Below are 18296 nucleotides of genomic sequence, written 5' to 3'. Positions count from 1 at the left end.
GTGCCAGCACGCCCTTCCTCGCATCACTGGGCAGCTTTGCAAGCTGTACCTTGGCCACGCTCTCGGTCTGGTCACTCATGTGGAAGAACAGTGGGAGCAGGCTTCTCTGCACGTTCTTCTTCATCTGCTGCTCGTCGTTCCCCACCACCAGCTGCATCACGTCTTTGAAGAGGCAGATGGAGAGCTCTCGCAGCTGGCTGGACTCCTGGCAGGACAGGAGGAGGACAGGAGGACCTGAGCAACAGCCGCTCCCGGAGCAAGGGTGTTAGCGTGGCTGACGGGAGGGGAGGGGCTCTGGAGTCAGGTCCTGCACACAGGATGAATGGCCCCGGGCCCATGAAGGGCCACGCAAGAGGTTTCCATCAGGCGAGAACATCCGGTCCTGCCTGGCAGCACTGCTGGGGCAGGCCTCGCGCATCTGAGAGCGGCTCTTGGCCTGCAGATGCTTTCAACGGGGGCTGGGCTGGGCCCCAGCACGGGGGGGTCGGGTCGCCCGGAGGCATCAGCCTGCCAGGGAGAAGCGGTGCTGGGCTGCAGAGCCCAGAAGCCATCCCCACAAGAGCCCAGGGGCATGAGGAGGGGAAGAGGCCTGCCCAAGTGCTGCCACGGGGCTGGGCTGATGGGCAGTTGTCCTTGCAGAGGGCCCATCAGTGGGGCTCCGGCTCCCACAGCAGCCTTACGTCATCAAAGAGCGGCAGGAGCTTCTCCGCCAGCTGCAGCGCGGTGGGGCTGGCCTCCTCCCTCTTCATGTGACCCAGCACGTTTCTGAAGACAAGCAGGGCCTTCATCTTGTTGTCAGTGTTGGCATTCTGCTGGGTCTCCATGATGTCCAGCGGCAGGACCAGCATTTTACTTGCCTGTATGGAGCACAGAATTTCCTTTTTGTGAAGCGCTGAAAGAGCACCCTGGCAAAAATGCTCTGGCCGCTAGGCACCAGCCTCCCGCCCGGCTTCCTGGCAGGTGGTGGCACAGGAATCCCTGCGGCAGCCGCCTGGCGGGCGGTGGCCATGGGCGCTCTGGTGGGCGTCTCTGGACACGGGGATAGCAGGGGATAGGGAAGCTAGGGCAGGAGAACAAAGGCTCAGCCTTTGTCCCCTGCTCAGCCACCCCCTTTTCCAGCTGGCCCAAACAGGCAGCAGATGGGTTGGTAGCCCTCAGGTCCTGCAAAGCTCCCCAGGCAGCCACCAGGCCCCTCCATGGCAGCACGCTGCGGACCCCCACGGCAAGCTGGCAACGAGCGAGCTGCGAGCCCTTCATGACAGAGGCCCACTGCTCCAGGCCCCAGAGTCAGCCCGTAGCACCCGCTGGGCCCCGGGCCCTGGCTCATCCTCCGCCTCTCAGCAGGACGCTTCTTCTGGGGACAGTGCTCCCTCGACTGAGGCAGTTTGGCAACGGCTTGCCTCGGTGCGGAGCAGCAACTCCTGCCTGGCACCACGGGGATGTGCCAGGAGCGAGAGCTCCTGCAGGGGCTGAGGGAGCCTTTCTCCTTGCGCTGCAGCAGCAAGGTCTGAGCCTGAAGGACCCTGGGGCCCATGAAGGGGACAGTGAGGGCATTTGGAGCCATCACCCCACCTCCTGACTTCCAGCCCAGGCCAAGCCACCACATGGTTGTCTGTGCCGGCTCCTCCTGTCCTCTGAGCATCGGCAGCCTCCTCCTCTCAACGCCTCTGAGGAGCGACCGAGAGGCACAAAGAGGTGGCACAAAGGAGGCACGGCACGCAAGTGGTGGCGAGTGTCTCCTGTGCCCAGCCTTGCAGCCTGCTCAGCCGGTACAGAGGCCATGTCTCTGCCCCTGCCACAGCCCTTGCCCTGCCCCACGTTTCCAGTCTGCAGAGCAGGGCAGGGGGCTGCAGGCAGGCGGGAAGCAGAGCACTGCCTGGGCAGGCAGGAGCTGCCTGGGCTTCATGCTTGTGCAAACCGGGGCCCAAGCAGCGTAGGGTGGCCCTGCATGGCTGGCGCAGGGGAACCTGGTGCTGGGCAGGTCCCTGCTGGCCCTAAGGGGCTGTGTCCGTGTGTCCCGCAGGAGGTGACTGTTTGGGGGCAGACTGGAGGGGAGAGGGCTGTGCCTGTTTGCCTGCAGAGGCAAACAGGCACAGCCCTGAGGGTGAGCAAGGACTGGTCTGGTCACTCACAGCCAAGTGATGGATGCAGGCGTCCTCTGTGTCGGAGCTGAACGTCCTGCGCAGCTGCTGGTCCTGGAGCTTGCTGAGCAGCTCCCCCAAGACCTTCTCCACGGTGTGGGGCTGGGAAAGCATCACCTCCCACATGGCCCGAGCAGCACTGCAGGCCCAGAGCGCTCTGTCAGCAGGGCTGCCTTGGCCACCACACTGTGCCTGGGCCAGCCCTGCAGGACGCAGGCTGTCCTGCAGCCCCGACCCTTCCCGAGCTCTCATTTGGAGAGCCTGGCTCCCTGCCTGGGCAAGCAGGAGAGGGCTGAGGTAGCATTCCCCGTGGGGCAGGGAGGGACGTCGTGGCGGGGACTCTGGGCTGGCTTGGCCAGCTTTCGCTACTGCGGGCCTGGCTGATCTACCAGTGCTGGAAAGTATGGTGGGGTGCAGGGCCCTGCTCCTCGGGGATGTCCTGCGGTTTTCCGTGGCTCTGGGAGCCAGAAAGTCTCCTGGCCCCTCTCCACACATGGAACAAGCCCACGGGGGCTGTTGGGGTCGGTACCTGTCACATGATGGAGGCATGAGCTTCAACAGGCTCGTGACCACTTCCCCGGGGCACTGGTTGGTCATCAGCAGAAGCAGCAAGTCCAGGCTGTGCCGGGCTGATGCCGTGCGGATGCACTCCATGTGTTCATAGACGCCCCTGATGATGTTTGGCACCTGCAGGGCACACAGGCGAGGATGGTGCTGCCACAGGAGTGCAGCCATTGCTTCAGCTGCCTCTGAAGCTGCTGCCCTTCCCATCCTACTCTGCTGGCTTCAAATGGCTTCAAGGTGCCTGAGGCACCTGGCTTAGGGAGGGAGGGATGGAGGGAGGAACCTTGCCTTGAACGGGCTCAAGGGCAGGGCAGCCACAGGCCGCTTACCTCCGCCAGCCAGGAGGCGGGTTCTCTCATGGCCACATGCAGGATGCTGCTCGCCTTCTCCTTGTCATAGGCGCTTGAGTCTCTCATGGCCTCAATGGCCACGAGGACGATGTCAGTCTTCTCAGAAGGCTGGAGATATTTTCCAAAAGCCTACGGGAGGAAGGAAGGCAGGGAAGACATGTCCCACCGAGTGCCCTGATGGTGCTGCTTAGTTGAGCAGCGAGAGCAGCTCTGGCGAGAGATGGGCCCACGGCGCTGGCAGCAGTGCCCGCAGGAAAGCTGGAAGCAGGGCCTGCCATGGCTGCACAGGGGAGCAGGAGAGGAGAGGGCCCTCAGGGTGAGGGAGGAGGCTTGGGGTCGTGGGCACAGTGTTCTGGCCCTAGAGAGAACCAGGCCTTGCTGGTGCCCGGGAGGGCTGGAGCCGCGGCTCGGGCACTGCAGTGCAGCCCTCTTCAGTCCCTGCTCGGGGACCGCGGCAACCCTCTCACCGGGGACAGGGAGGAGGCTATGCCAGCCCCACTGACTCTGGATCCCTTTGCGCACACAAGTCTGCGGCTGATGCCACGGACAAGAGGCGCAGCGAGGGAGGAGCTCATTACCGTGGCAATGTTGCTGGTGCTGGGCAAAGTAAGCCAGGAGGTGTTCTCAGCTTCCCATTCCCTGCGATGCTGTGGACACGCGGGATTACACACTGGCAGCGTCGTGCCTAAACAGGAGGGGATCACGGAAGAGTCGGTAGGACACAGCTGTCGTCTCTGCCAGCAAGCTGACCAAATGATGCGAAGCGCTTTGAGCTAGGAATGGCTGAGGAGGGAGGTCACGACCCACAGTCGGGGAGGAGGTGGTGGGCAGGGGTGTAAAGCAAAGGGTGACAGGCGGAGGGAACAAGAGGGACCCCAGGGATGCTGGAGAAGCATGAGAGGCACCTGCCTCAAGCGTACGTGTGCAAACGCTCATGGCCTGGGAAACTCAAAGGAACTGGAGCTCTGCGTGCAGTCGCACAACTACAACATTGTTGGAATAACTGAGGCGAGGGGGGCGGCTCGCACGGCTGGCGTGCTGCTGTGCACGGATGCAAGCTGTTTGGGAGAGACGGGGAAGAGGGGCGGGGGGGTGCCCTGTATTTGAAGGAGCAGCTCTGAGAGGGGACAATGGAGAGTGTGAGAGAGAGCACGTGGGTCAGGGGCTGAGGAGAGGCAGTGCTGGCGACATCATGGTGGCAGTGTGTTGCAGACCTCCCTGCTCAGAGAGAGGGTGTGAATGAAGTCTTTCTGAAAGCATGTGGGGAAGTCTCCGTGTCACATGCCCTGATTCTCCTCGGGCTCTTTAACTTCCCCGAGGCCTGCTTGCAAGATGGCGGGAGGCAAGCAGTCAGGGAGATTTCTGGAGGGCGTCAGGGACAGCTTCTTTCTGCAGGCACTGGAGGGACCAGCTGGGGTGATGCACAGCCGGATCTGCTGTTCTCCGGTAGGGCAGAATTATTTTGGGGACGTAGTAATCGGTGATAACTTTGTCTGTGGGGACCATGAAACAGCCGGGCTCTGAGAGGACCTGAGGGGAGTGGGAAAGGAGAGCAGCAACAAACAGGTCCTGGACTTCTGGTGAGTGATCAGCTTCTGCAGCAAAATGAGAGCTGTGATGCGAGGGGAAGCAGCTGTGAGGGGCAGAGCAGGTCAGGGAAGCTGGCAGACTTGCATGGACAGCCTCGAGCAAGCACAAGAAGGGCCCGTTGCAATACGCGGGGAAACAAGCAGGCATATGAGGAGATGTCTGTGTGCGGGGGGACGCCGTCCACCACAGCTTCTCTTACATTTTTGCTGCAGGATGAATCTGAAGAGGTAATGAAGAGCATCCAAAGCCCCGCATCTGATCTCCCAGTTCTTGCAAGAGCAGCAAAGGATGAGATGTCCCAGCAGCTGTCCCAGGATGGGGATAGGCATCTCTCTGTGGCAGGCAGGGCTGTCATCGCGTCCGACAAAGGTGCTCCAGACCTGGGCGAGGGAGGCACGACAGGGAAAAGGGCTGAGGGGCAGCAGCTGCAACCAAAGGCCTGAGCCCAAGAGTCTGCCTGGGGAAGGATGCCCGGTGAGCTGGCGCTTTGGAGGGCCCTCCCAAAGCAGCTAGGTGGGCAGCAGGGCAGGGAGAGCTGCCAGGCCTGGGCTCCCGCCATGCTCCTTGGGCAGTCCTGTCCTGCACAGGACTGGGGGCCGAGATGGCTCCTGGCAGAGGGGCATCTGGGCGGAGAAGACCATGGGGAAAAAGAAAGAAACCAAGACCCTTGCTCCAGGACAGAGCCTTGCTGAATGCCTCAGCTGGTGCCCAGGCTTGCCTCGCAGGCATCTCTGAGCTGCAGGCTGCTCCCGTGCGCAGGGAAGGGGAGAGAGCCTGGCTGGAGGGTGCCTGGCTCCTTACCTGCACTGAGGAACAGCTGGCCAGCAAATCGCTCAGCCTCCCAATCCTCCCCACGGCCCGCTCACACGCAGCTGCGCTCTGGCAGTTGGTGAAGGTCAGCAGCATCTGGCAGGAGAGAAACCCCTGATGTGCCCAGGGAGCTGGCGCCTGTGCCAGCGGAAGCAGTGCTGCTGAAGTCCTGGCTAGGCTCGCACAGTCCTTGTGGCCAGGCAGGTAGGCAGATGCCAGCCCCAGGGCAGCGTCTGCTCCTTTCCCTGCCCTCCCCGAGAACACAGCCCTGTGTCCCCTCCCCTGGGAGCCCTGTGTCCCCTCTCCATGAAGACTGAGCTTTTGGGCAGGAGCCTGCCTTGGGGGGTCTGCCGTGGGGGAATGGGGATACGGCCCCCTGGGAAGCCAGGAGTGCAGAGCTTCAGGGCTGGGCTCCCGGTGCAGGACAGGCAGGTCCCGGTGGGTCTCTGTCCCGCTCAGATCTGGGGGCGAAAGTACGAGGGACGGCAGGGCACAGGAAGAGCAGCACCGGCTGCCACCGCTGCAGTGCCTAAGGAGAGGGGTCAAATGCCTCCCACTGCTCTGGTGCAAGGAAAGCTCTGAGGCCAGAGCTGGCCCAGCAATGCCATGGGCAAGGCTTTGCCATGACACAGGGGGAGGCTGCAGAGGGGAGGTCACGTTGCCTGCAACCAGGGGACACCGGGCTCCCAGAAGAGCACAGTGGGCCACCCCTGGCTGCCCCAAGGGAGCTGGGCACCCTCCCCACAGTGTGCACTGTGCATGGCCCTGGGGTGGGGACCGTCCACTCAAGAGTGGACACTCCCTTCCCTCCAGGCTGAGGAACAGCCCCTGTGAACCCCACTCTTTGCCAAGGCCAGACCTGGAAGATTGTCTGCAGCTCCGTGAAGCTGGAGGCAGGAGAGCTGAGCACCAACGCCTGCAGCATGGTGTCCATGGCATCCAGGGTCTGCAAGGGGAGGACCAAGCATTGTGGCAGTCTTTCCGCAGTCCCTCTCACCCCGGAGACGGATCTGAACTCCCCACGCCAAGGGAGGACACCCACGCTGCCTCACGCTGCACAGGGAAGGCCTCGGGGCAGACAAGCTGCCGTGGGCAGAGCAGCCTGCGGCACTGCACATGGCCAGGCCCACGGGAACGGGACGAAGGGCGGAGGGTGGGAAAGCAAAGGCGAGACCCTGCCCTGCCTTGGATCTCCGGTTGTCTCTGAGCACGCGGCAGCCAGGGAGCAGCCCAGAGGGCCCGGGGGGCTCCTGTAGCTCAGCCAGCACTTACCTCAAAGTAGAGACTATTGTCATTGTCCTCCACGTCCGTTTTTGGAGGAAGCAAGAAGACACTCCTGAAGCAGGCCTGCAAGAGGCTTTTCTTCTTTCCCTCCAGCACCATCTGCACTTTGCTGCAAAGAGAGGGAGGGGCCTGCCAGGCACTGATGCTGGGAGCAGTGCCTCAGTGCCTTGCAGCTGTGCATCACCCCGGCTGGTCCCTCCAGGGCCTGCGGAGCAGGGGTCCCTGAGAGGGATGGAGGGTGTGTGGGGAACCCTGCCAGGAGGCACCTCCTCCCTCCCCGGCATGGGCTGGGCCAAAGGACAGACGTGGCAGGCAAGCCTTCCGCTTCCCGCTTTGGGGAAGAGCCGAGACATGGCGGGGATCTGCAGCATCCCTCTGCCCTCCCCTGCGCCCTCCCAACAAGCTGCCAGAAGGGCAAAGCAGAGGCCCTCTGACGGCACCACTGGACTCTGCCGCAACGGGGGATGCCCCCGGCCAGGCCCAGGGCCATGGGCTGTGGAGAAATGCCAGCCAAACCAGGGGCTGGGCAGGTACCTCAAGGCGGCGATGGCAAGCATGGCTTGCTGCCGCACTGCCGTGTGCAGGTGATCCCTGGGCTCCTCTTCCAGCAGCACCTGCAGAGCACAACCCGGATGGGAGCTGGCAGCCCCCAGCACCCAGTGCCAGCAGAGCCGGCCCCTTGGGGCAGTTCAGTGTCCAGGCACGCTTGCCCCTGCCCTCCCCCTGCCCGTGCACTGTCCTCACAGTGTGCCGGTGCCCGGGGACCTTGCCCCGCTCCCCAGCCTGGCTGAGTATCCCCTCACCTTGATATTCTCCGCCACCTCAAGTCTGTGGCAGAACGCATTCAGGCCCTGTGTCAAGCCCTCACGCCTTGCTGCTTCGCACAGGGTGCAGATGGTCTCTAGGAATCGCACCCTGTTGGCCTCCTCCTGTCAGCCGGGAGACAGACAGACAGACAGACGGGGAGCGTGAGAAGGTAGACACATGGCCAGCAGGACTGGAGCACTTGGGCCGCAGTGCTGTGCAGGAGGCCTGGGGGGAGCAGCTCTGCCCAGCCAGCAGCCCCCCAGAAGCCCCAGCAGCAGGCACCAGAGCCGGTGGCGGCCCCGTCGGGAGACGCAGGCACAGCTACCGGGGAAATGGCCGCCGTTACCTTTGCTGAGCTCTTTAGAAAAGCCTGCACGAACTGTATGGATTCTTTTTCCTTTCCGTACAGAGCCAGCCAGCTGGATGCAGCACAGGAGGCACCTAGTAAAGCAGGAGAGCCGGCACGGCTGTGGAGTGGTGCCGAAGGCAAACACGAGGCGAGGACGGAGCTATGCCCTCCGTCTAGCCCCGTGCCCGCTCCCCGTGCACAAGTCTCCTGGTGGGTGTCTGGGCTGGAGGGTGTCCGGCGATGGGCTGTGATGCTGGAGCGCAGTGCGGCGCGGAAAGCCATGAGTCCAGTGGGCTTAGGAACTCGCTTGCGGACAGGCTGGAAGGGTCCCCATCCCACACCGCCCCCCTCCCTCCCCCCCGCTGCCAGGCCAGCTGCCTCTTGCTGCCCACATCCCAGCCCGGTGGGGCCCCCCACTTACTGGTCTGCAGCAGCTCGGGCACGCACACCTCGTGGGGCTCCGGTGGAGAGCTGCTCTCCTGGGGAGCCCTCTTCTCCTCCCAGGCCACTCTGGGGCGTCTGGGGGGTCTCTCCGCCATCCTGAAGGACGGAGGAAAGGGGTAGGGATGGGGAAAGGGGAACTTTTGGTGAAATGCCTCGGCGCGGCGGGGCTGCCGGGGGTGGTGGGGAAAGACGTGGGCTGTGCTCAGGGGCTCCTCGCCGGCACCACGCTCCCGCCCTGTCCCGTCGCCGTCCTGCCGGACACTGTGGGCTGTGGCTGCCTTGACCATATGCAGCGCCACGGGCTGTCACAGAGGCGGGTCACAAAGGGCACCATTGTGATCCGCCACCCAGGCTGGGAGGGGCAGGGTATCCCTTTGTGGGCGCACAAAGCCCACTCGCCCCTGGGTCCTCTTGGGGTGCCCCAAGCCCCACATTTGCCCTCATGTGCCCTGGAGACCTCCCTGTTGCTCTCCAGCTGTCCCAGAGCCCTGTGCCCACACGTCCCGGCGTGCCTCCAGGACCTTCCGTTGCCTTCAGTGCACTCCAGAGCCCTGCCTCTCTCACTTGGCAATGTTACATGGCTGAGGTTTACTCAAGCTTAACACAAGTCGCCTTGTTTGTCGCTTCATCTCTTCTCTTCCTCCTACCAAACAGGAAGAGCTCATGCACAAAAGAGGGAAAAGAAAATTAAGCATCTGCCACCTTCTGGGCCACTTCTCCTGCCTGATGGCCTTCTCCCCCTGCCAGCTTTCAGAACAGTGGGAGGCCCCTTTCTGCAGGGGCTGCACAGAAGTTTTACAGCTTGAGAGTTTTGGCTTGGGGGGAATGTTATCTCCAGGCAGGAGTGTGTTACGCTTGCTTTTTGGCAATATGGAAACTTCTCCCCTGCAGCGCAGTAGGAAATGCCGCTTTCTGCTTTAAGCTCGGAGCCGGCTAGGAAAACCCAAGGCTAGTATTGTCACCGAAATCGGGAATAAACCTCGTAACACCAATGTAGTGTTAAAAGGCAGGCATTCTTTATTCACGGCGCCGGGAACACGGGGGATAGCTCCTCCTAAATCGTGTTCGTCGATCAGTTCAAAAATCAAACATTTATAGGCAAGATTAATACATATTCATCAAGCTTCCATACAATGATTGGTTAAATATTCCTCGCCTCACATGCAAATGACCACGCACGCTCACTATAATTTCTTGAGATTTTACTTCCTTAATCTTTTGAGTCGGAGGGTTTCTTGAGTGGGTGGTCTCTGAGTCGGTGGTCGCGATCTCCCCCTGCCGGAATTACCTTTCCTACAAAGTTCACTTAAACTTGGCAACACTAAATAGATCTTCACGGGCTGTCGGTCCAACAGGCAATCATTCACCCCACAGTCCTTTGTTTTAAGACAAGACTATAGAATGAATAATTACCCACCCACCGCACCGTAGAACTGACCAAGGTGTTCCTTCTTTCTGACTACTTGTTATTAGAACAAAACATAATACCATGATCACAATGTTCCACTTAACTCCTCGATAATTAACTCAAGATGGGAAGGGTTAGGTGGGTCCTCGAGCAGCATTGCTGGTGCATAATGTTCTTATGTAGCAAGTTACAACTTGCTACAAAATCACAAACCTATTTTCTAACCCTATTTTATTTTAATTCCCTAGCACCTTGGTTACAGTATCCTCACCGAGTGTTTCTCTCCTAGCTGACTTTTTACGTTGCTACTGACATTTCCCAATTCTTTTGTAATCTCCTGCTAATCTTCAGTCGTTCCTGTGATGATACTGTGAAATATGTTCATCTGATTCGTGTGATGAAATGTAATAACCTTCTGTACGTTTATGGATTTCTCCTGCACCATAAAAAGGGGTATTTTACAGGACAAACTTAAACTACTTTGCTGGTATATCAGCTCAAACCAGTTTGACCCCTGACCGCATAGTATTGTGTAAAGAGAAACTTGTAAAGTGCATGCATAAAGTTTGGGGTCATCCTGGGGGCACGCTGAGGAAGATTCGAGAAGACTCTAGAAGGAGAAGAGGGCATGCGCCGAAGAAGACACGCCTATTCATGAATATGTATTAGCAGACAGGATATAAACCAGGAACAGGAACTGTACCGCGTGCGTCTTGGTGGAGCGGAGACTCCCGGCGCACCCAGCGCTGTTTGCTTGCCTCTATTCGTTTAATAAATTGTAAACTGAAATTGGAATCCTGTTGGGGACTAAATCATTTATCACAATACTACACTGGCCACAGTGCAGAGTTCACCGCAGATGTGATGAGATGCTCTCTTCACATTTCTACGATTTCTGGCATCGTACAAGTCACATCCTTTCCTCCGTTTGGAAAACCTCTTTTAGCAAAAGGTGTTTACACCTGCTGCTCTTGTCTGATCCTTGTTTGGTGTTATAGCTGGCGACGGAACAGGAGCATGGGGTATTGCTCACCAGATGCTATCAGAATAGGAAACCTGAACAAAATAGGCTCTCTTTTCTAACCTGTCTCAACATTTTGAAGCAGTCCCCTCATCTACAGTCTCAGAGACAGAGACCTCAAAGGGTGGTTCAGAAAGGTCAAACTCAGGCAGCGACTCCCAGAGCTGGTTGCCCAGCACGTGTCCAGATGGCTTTTGTGGGTCTCCAGAGGTGGAGCCTCCACAACCCTCCCGGGCAACCTCTGCCAGGGCTCCATCACCCATGCAGTAAAGAAGCATTTTCTGATGTCCAGGGGGAACCTCCTGTGTTTCAGTTTGTGCCCATTGCCTCTGGTCCTGCACTGGGGACTGCTGGGAGGAGCCTGGCTCCACCCTCTTTGCGCTCTCCCTTTGGGTATTGATACGCATTGATGAGGTCCCCGCCGAGCCTTCTCTTCTCCAGGCTGAGCAGTCCCAGCGCTCCCAGCCTTTCCTTAGAGGACAGGTGCTCCAGTGCCTTCATCGTCTTCGTGGCCCTTTGATGGACTCTCTCTAGTATGTCCCTGTCTCTCTTGTACTGAGGAGCCCAGAAGTGGACACAGTGCTCCCGGTGTGGCCTCACCCGTGCTGAGTATCGGGAAGGTTCACCTCCCTCCAACCACTGGTGACAGCCTCACTGCTTACAGAGGCTCTCATCCAGCTCTGGCTTGCCTGGAAAAGAACTCTTAGGTGTTTGTAGCTCCGTCCACTGACATATTCATCCATTCAATTCATTCAGGAGGCAATAAACCTCCTGCGCTGACTGTACTGGTTGTGCACAGCTTGCTTCTGCAGCCAGGCAGACCTGGAGTGCTTGCCCAAGCTCAGCGAAGGGGCACGCCGGAGAGGACAGAGGAGGGGTCAAGCCTCCCTAACCAAGGGTTTTGTCAGTTAACCAGCAGGCAACAGAGCTTGGGGAAAAGCTTAGGCAGCACAAAATCCTGGAAGAAGTAGTGGTAAAACAGCAGAAAAGGTATGAGGCCCAGGATCACCGTTCCTGACCCAGGGGGCCCCAGGAGGTGACATGGCCGCAGGGTGATATAACATGGCAATGGACTGTGAGAGCGTGGAGAAGAAAACTGACAGCTCTTACTCCCCAGAAGGTGTCATTTTCAACTGAAATAACCAAAAGGTCTCCCGACGTTCAAAGACAGACTTGTCAAAAGGACTCGGGAAGGCTGTGAAAAGAACTGCACATGCACAGGAGACAGCATTAGATGACCAACGATTGTTTTCACGTCCAGTTCCTATGTTTAAGAAGGCCCATAAACCCCCGGGTTTTATATTAAAGAGGTATTTCATTCCTATCCAGCTTCTCATCTGAAGAACTGTTGAGAGGGAGAAGGGAAGTAAAGCACCATCCAGCAGGAACCTAGTTTTCACACGTTTTTTCTAAATTTAGTCTGCTCAGGGCCAGGACATACCATATAAGGCCATGTGGCCCCACCCCTCCTTTGTGTGTTGGGGCCAGGACGTGTATAGGGCCCTACTCGCTCACCCGTGGCTGACTGCAGACGCTGTCTCTGCTGCTGCGTGGCGCGTCAAGGGAGGCAGCAGCTGCTGAGACGGAGTGCCACACAACATCGGTGGTGCTTGGTGGCAGTGTTTGGTTGCCATCCCTGCAGCCATGAGCCGGCGTGGTGCGGGACGGGGGCCTGTGGTGCGCAGCCACCCCTCGCCCTGCTGCAGCTTGGCACTGAAGGATGAGCACAGGCGGCAGCTGGAGAGGGTGCAGGCTGAGCTGGAGGTCGAGCGGCTCCGCTCCCAAGAGTTGCACCGCCACTTTGCAGCTGAAACCCACAAGCTGAAGGAGGCGGCAGAGCGGGACCGGCAGCTCCTGGCCAAACGGCTGCAGTCCAAATGGGAGCAGCGGCAGGCACGGGAGCTCCAGCAGCTGCAGGAGCTCAACCAGCGGCAGCGGGCGTTGGAGATCCGCCAGCTGCTGCGCTCGAAGGAGGCTGAGCTGTGCGAGGTGCAGGTGATGCTGCAGCAACAGCGTGGCAACGCCATCCGTCAAGCACAGGACCTGCAGCAGCAGCTGGCCAAGGAGCTGGTGAGAGGAGCCTGGAGCAGCAGCGAGGCCCATGGTAAGCTCCAGGACGTCCTCAGCAAGCTGCGCTGGGAGACCAATGACGAGCAGGCCGCCCACATCATCTGCCTCCAAGAGGAACTGCTGCTGCAAAGGAGACTCTTCCTAAAGTACATCTTGGAGCATTTCGAGGGCGAGCAACCCGCTTCCTGCCACGAGGCCAGGGCCAGGGCCACGGCCTGGCACCGTCTGCAGATCCTCCTGAGCAGTGAGTCCATGGGGCCCTGCTCTTTGGAGAGCCTCATGGCATCATCCTCCCGCAATGGAGAAGGGCAGCAGAAAACCCGCAAGAACTTCAAACGTGCTTGCCTCCAGAAGGAAGGGAACAGCATGGAGGTTTTGCTGGAGATTGTGGGGCAAGACTTGGCACTGCACTGCTTGGAATCCCTGCTACAAGGAAGGACCGGCAGCGGGCGCTCTGCGGCAGAGGTGGATGTTCTGCCCGTAGGGCAGCAGGAGGACTGCCTGCCTGCTAGCGCTTACATGAGGCTGCTGGAGCAGAATACCCGCCTCCAGCGTGTCCTGAAGGACCTCGAGAGGCGATGCAAAGTCCTTGAAGAGAACTGTCTTCTGAGGAAGGCACACTCTCCTGAAGTGTGGGAGGAAGTGGAGAGGCTCAAGCAGAAGACTGCTAAGCTGGGTCTCATTAGCAAGCAGCTGGAAGAAAGAGCCAGGCAATTGAGAGAGGCCACCTTCCAACCTGAAAACACTGTGCCAAAGACAGAGCTGATGACCAGTGTGCCTCCAGAGCTAAGGGATTACTCTGCAGGACGCAGATGACAAAATGAGTTCCTGCAGCAGAAGTGATAGCACGTGGTCTTGGCAAAGGACTCCGTGGCCGTGTGCTGGCTGACAGACTCAGGTCAGCCAGAAGTCTGGGCTAGAAGTATGGGAATCAACAAATAAAGGAAGACTCCTTAGCCGCTTCATGTCTTCTTTGGGACATCAAGCCTCATGGCTTTGGTAAGATGCTTATGTCCCGGGTTGTGCAGTTTTTAATCCATTGCAGACAGAAATAGACTGTAGCGCCAGAGTTGCTGGGGGAGCCTAGCAGGTCTTCTGGGACCTGTCTGGTGACACTGATGTGCTGGCTGGGACCTCTGCTCACCAGTCTTGTGTGAGTTTTAACCACAGATGTCAGCACCTTGATGCTGAGGATTGCCCGGGTGCAGCCTGCCGGTTTTTCTTTACTGTAGAGTGTCTCCAGGTCTGTCTTGAGCTCTGGATCCAGTACAGAGGGCCAGACGGGAGGGGGGAACACATCTCCTCCTGTGCAGAGAGATGGCTGCAGGCTCAGCCAATGTCCGGAAGGGCCATGTTTGTGGAAGGCCTTTGCTCAGCTGATAGGGGTCAGGTTCTAAGTGTCTCTCCCAGCTGCGAGGTGACTCCTGGCAGCAGCTGTCTGCCTCTTGCAGGGCCCAAGTGCCTGCTGTATCCCACCACCCCAGCCAGAAAGCCTCTGAAAGTCAGGAAGAGCACAGGCATTGGTGGGCCCATCACCACGGAAGGCCCAATTGCTTCCCCTCAAAAGGCTGCTTCCCCTCCAAAAAACAAGATGGTGTGGGTCAATCTCCTCCCCACTCGGAGAGAGAAGGAGGAAAGACTAAAAACTGTCCAGGCTCAAGAACTGCATGCCTGGAGATCCTGCTCTCCCCACAGGAGTGCACGAGTCTGCCTGCCCTTGGGAGTGAAGAAGTTGCCTCTCTCCTTCCTTTTGCAGAGGGAGAGGTACCCTTTGCACCACCCCTGCCTCATCAGCTGCACGCAGGCATCTGGGGAGCGTGTACTTAGTTGCGTCCCAGAGAAACTCTTCCCTTATGAACTGGGACCTCAGGAACCGATATGCTACCCCTGGGGAGCACCGCATCCTCAACGTTCCTGGTCACTCAGCCTCAGCTTTTCAGGGGCCCTTCCCCTCACCCACTTTCAGCACACACCGCTTCCGCTTGGGATGTGGCTTTTCTCAAAACCCCACCAACCACCACTGCTCCCTTGATCAGCCCCAGCCTGCAGGACATTTGGAAGCGCAGCTCACATTGGCGGCAGGGGGACACTGAGGAAGAAGCAGTGAGGTGTCTCGGCACTGCCAGGGACCTCTGCAGCCCCGTGGGGCACTCAGCCCACTGGCCGCAGACCCGTGGCATCCCCATCAGCCAAGTGAGCCCAGCAGGACTATGGGAGAGATGAAAGGACTTTCAGATTCAGCATGCAAAGTTGCTGCTAGCCCCAAAAGAAAGACCCCAAAAGAGGCCAACAGCATGGCCAAGCCTCTGTGCCTTATGCACTCACTCAGCAGCAACCTAGGGTGAGCTGGGCTCTGCTGTGGGGAGCTGCAGTGAGGACAGGGCAGCCACGGTAGCTCACAGGTGATGTCCCAGAAGTATCCTGGGGCTGCACAGAGGGCATCTCAAACATGGCACCAGCGTTCCTTCAAGAACAGACATCGTGCCAGGGCTTGAATCTCTTCCACACCCGCACATTCTCCTCACCCCGGTACGGGACAGACATGGACCAGCTGGAGCCAGCTCTGTGGCCAGGGCTGCGGGGGGAGGACGCGGGAGCACGCACCACCCAGGGAGAGGCCGAGGGCACGGGGTGGCTCAGCCCGGGCAGGAGGAGGCTCCAGGGCTCACCGCAGCTCGTCAGGACCTTCAGCCAGGCTCTTCGTCCTGGTAGGTGGCAGGAGGGGGAGACACCATGGGCCACAGTGCAGAGGAGAGGCCTGGCAATGGCCCTCCAGCCTGCTGCTGGCCTAGCGGCAGCTCCAGCTGAAGCGACCTCACCAACACCCACCCAGCCATCAGCCCCCCTATCACGGGCTCAGGAAGACGTGACCTCAAAAGCACTGCCCATCCACAACGCTGCTGCGGGCTTGCATGGACAGAGTTGACCTCACAAGGAATAGCCGAGACACATGCCTGCTCCTGCCCTATCAACATCTCTGCCAGAAGTGACCTCACCACCCCCTGCCACAGCCGTCCCCCAACCTGCCTCTTCTCTGCCCCCCCAGCTCTCTGCTCTCTGTCCTGTCTCTGGCAGGCACTGAGCACCTCCGTGCCACCTGTTGCTCCTGACCAATCAGCTTCCTGGCACACAAGTGACCTCACCACACCCCAGCAATGTCACCTTCCGCCGCACTACCCCCTGCAATTCAACATCCCGCTGCTGGCAAGAAGGAGAGTTCACCTGGGAACTTGAATGCAGGTAGCAAGTGGAAGAATCCTGTCTGGGCTTTTAAGGAGGTGCATTAATGATGGGAGGAGGACTCAGTATAGTGAAAGGATCACCCTCAGAAGACATTCCAATGGAGTGGCTGAAAACAGATGGAACTCACGGCCTCTCGACAAAAAGGGTGTAACGGTTATGCCAATTAAGCTGGCCTGAGGTGACCTTTGTTGGAAATATAGACCAAGGGTGGCCTAAGATGAGGTCTGGATGAGGACAAACAGCAGGCTTTGCGTCTACAACTGGAGAAACAATTCCCGAGACAGATATGTTATTTATAGCTTTAGATATACGGAGTCATTGCCATTTTGCTTGACTTGCAACTGTGCGAGGTACAGCAGAAAATTGCCCTCAGGGTTGTCCACTTGATGGACATGACTGCATGACTGCATGACAAGCATGACTGCTTCCAAGAAAGCCGTCTTCTGCCTCGGTTTTGCCTCAGAAACTGCACATACGGGTTGTTTTGGAACAGGGTTTGTGAGCACGGCTTTGCCTCATACCCCTCCTTCTTCGGCTCGCCTGTAGTCCTTCACCCCCAATGGCATGCGGGCAGCTGTAGTCCCGATCCCGGCAGCTGGGCGGGGGCGCTGGTTTTGGCTGAGAGAGAGTTAATTTTCCTCGTAGTAACTGCTATGGGGCTATGCTTTGGATTTGTGCTGAAAACAGTGTTGATAACAGGGATGTTTCCGTTATCGCTGCACAGTGCTTACACAGCGTCCAGGCCTTTGCTGCTGCTCACGCTGCCCGGCCAGCGAGGAGCCTGGGGGTGCCCAAGAAGCTGGCAGGGGACACAGCTGGGACAGCTGACCTCAACTGACCAGCGCGATGTTCTACGTCACAGGGTGTCGACGCTGAGCACAGCAATAAAAGCTGGGGGAGGAAGGAGGAAGGGGGGAAGTCTGGAGTTACAGTGCTTGTCTTCCCAAGTAACCGTTATGCATGATGGAGCCCTGCTTCCCTGGAGATGGCTGAACACCTACCTGCCAATGGGAAGTAGCGAAGGAATTCCTCGTTTTGCTTTGTTTGTACGCACGGCTTTTGCTTTACCTATTAAACTGTCTTTCTCTCAGCCCACGAGTTTTCTCCCTTTAACTTTCTGATTCTCTCCCCCATCCCCCCGAGTGGGGAGCGAGCGAGCGGCTGTGTGGTGCTGAGCTGCCGGCTGGGCTTAAACCAAAACAGCGGGTGCCATTCCCAGCTCTGTCTCCTGGCCTACCTGGGCCAGGCCGTCAGCCCGGGGCTGCCGGGAGGGACCATCCCTGCAGTGCTTGGGCGTCTCCTGCAGTGCAGCTCCAGGGCTCAGCCCTGAAAGACTGAAGGGGCACAGGGGCCGTGTCCTGGTGCGGGTCCTCGTCTCTCTGGGCCCCGAGGAGGGACAACACTGCCCGAGGGCCCTGGCAGCAGCGGCCCGGGCTATGGGATGTGACGGCCATGGCTGCTGTGGTCCTGCCAGAGTGGTCGGCGGCCCACAGGGCAGCTGAAGCTGGGGTTACCCTTCTTGCGGCCCATCCTGGCTGCGTGCCCTCGGCCGGCCCACATCTGTCCTTCAGCACCGTGCCCCTGTATCGCAGGGTGCTGGGTGCGGAGCAGGGCGGAGAGGTTTCCCGGGGACTCTCGGGGACGGCCCGGGCTTGGCCCCAGAGAGGGGAGCTGCTGGCCAGGGTCGGTGAGGAGCTCACTCCTGCTGGGGATTTGGTGTTCTCCCTCCTCCCAGCCCTTGGGGAGGTGGCTGTGGGAGCGTGGCGCACCCTGGCCCCACAGCCTGGCTGATGGCCCCGGGCTCGGCCTGGCCCTGTCCTGTGGATGCAGTGCTCTGCTCATCCCTGGCAGCTGCTGGGGAAACGGCGGCCTTTGGGCTCTGGCCAATGCTGTCGCATCGGCGAGCAGGACGTGTCGGGGGCAGGGGACAGCTGCTACTGCTGTGACGGGAGAAGGCCAGAGCAGCCCACTGCCCAAAGGGCTGGCAGCACAGCCCCAGCAGCCCAGAAGAGGTGGGGCAGGGTGCCCCTGGGGGCACAGCTCTTCCCTCTCCACAGGGAAACTTCTCCCCTGGCTCATGGGCAAGGATGGGCAAGCCCAGAGCATGCCAGATGTGGCCGGCCACGTCTGAACACCAGCATGAAACCTCCAGGATTGGCAGTCCAGCAGGGCAGCTGGGGCTTTGTTGCACGGACACCCTGGGGCAGTGTGCGCT

This window comes from Phaethon aethereus (genome assembly GCF_964289735.1).
Source record: "Phaethon aethereus genome assembly, chromosome: 23".
Taxonomy (NCBI): domain Eukaryota; kingdom Metazoa; phylum Chordata; class Aves; order Phaethontiformes; family Phaethontidae; genus Phaethon; species Phaethon aethereus.
This window is presented reverse-complemented; position numbering follows the sequence as displayed.